The 1,284-nt window shown below is 35.3% G+C and overlaps 1 pseudogene; it reads left to right on the forward strand.

The window, feature by feature from the left end:
- The first annotated feature begins 330 nt into the window (after nt 1-330).
- On the forward strand, nt 331-746 carry LOC101643920 (annotated as a pseudogene).
- Nucleotides 747-1,284: the final 538 nt, after the last annotated feature.

Here is a 1,284-nt window from a genome sequence, read left to right on the forward strand (position 1 = left end):
CAAGTCATAAGGATGGGCACTATATAATGTTTAAGGGATCAGTAGACCAAGAGCAGTGAGCATAATAAATATATGTGTGCCCAAAAAGAGACCTGCGAAATTCAGCAATCAAATCCTTCAGAAGATGGAAAAAAAATCACAGGTTCAACTATCATAGGAGGAGACCTTCAATACACCGCTCTTCAAGAAAGACAGATTAAGACATGTAGGAAGGCAGAGGACATGGGTACTTCCGCCAGACGAAAGCTGGCTACCAGTTCAGTGCGTTTCGCCTCACCAGGAGACTACTAAAGTTCCTGTGGAAGTGAATTAGAATTTCATCAGAGAATAATGGATGGAGAGGAGAAAACTTACAGTGGCTGTGAAGGCCCAGATGCCATGCATGTCAAACTGATATCTTCCGATGGCCATGAATTTATTGTAAAAAGAGAACATGCACTAACATCAGGAACAATAAAAGCCATGTCGAGTGGCCCAGGTCAGTTTGCTGAGAATGAAACCAATGAAGTCAATTTTGGAGAGATCCCATCACGTGTTATCAAAAGTATGCATGTATTTTACCTACAAGGTTCACTACACTAACAGCTCCACTGAGATTCCAGAATTCCCAATTGCACCTGACATTGCACTGGAACTGCTGATGGCCACCAACATCTTAGACTGTTAAATAAAATAAATTATAATAAACTGTTAACTTTTTTTAGTATTTAATACCTGTAGTTCAGTTAGTAATTTTTTTCATATAACATGTTGTCTGTGTGCAATTGGACTCTATAGTTTATTGCAAAGCAGATTATCTTGTTCTTTTTTGCATAATAATCAGAGTTGAAATTTGTTCGCTGCATCAACAAATTAAGGACATTTTTCACAAACAGAAATAAAGAGATGTACCAATTCATAGGTGGTTTTGCCTTATCCTTTGGATCTGATTTTCAAAATTAGAGCAGTGATAATAAAGTAAATGCTGAAATATAGGCATAAACCAGCAAGTTCTACAGGTAAATAATGGGGCTACATATTTTTGTGTTTTTTCTTTTCTAAACCTGATTTTAATAGATGTCATTAACCTTAGTATAAGTAATAAAAATGATTTCATTATAGACATGTTTATAACTTTTTTTATAACTCCCAAAGACATGGGGTTTGAATTTTCTTATGTGTCTTTTGCTAAACTACAGTATTGTTTAATTGTATTTTGTCTTTTTGTTTGTTGCTACAATTTAAGACTTTATTTAAAGGCAATTTTGGAAAGTACAGCTTTTGGAGCATTCGCTGTTTAAGGTC

Source organism: Echinops telfairi, unplaced genomic scaffold, assembly GCF_000313985.2.
Source record: "Echinops telfairi isolate 266 unplaced genomic scaffold, ASM31398v2 ScPeMD7_7420;HRSCAF=8458, whole genome shotgun sequence".
Taxonomy (NCBI): Eukaryota; Metazoa; Chordata; class Mammalia; order Afrosoricida; family Tenrecidae; genus Echinops; species Echinops telfairi.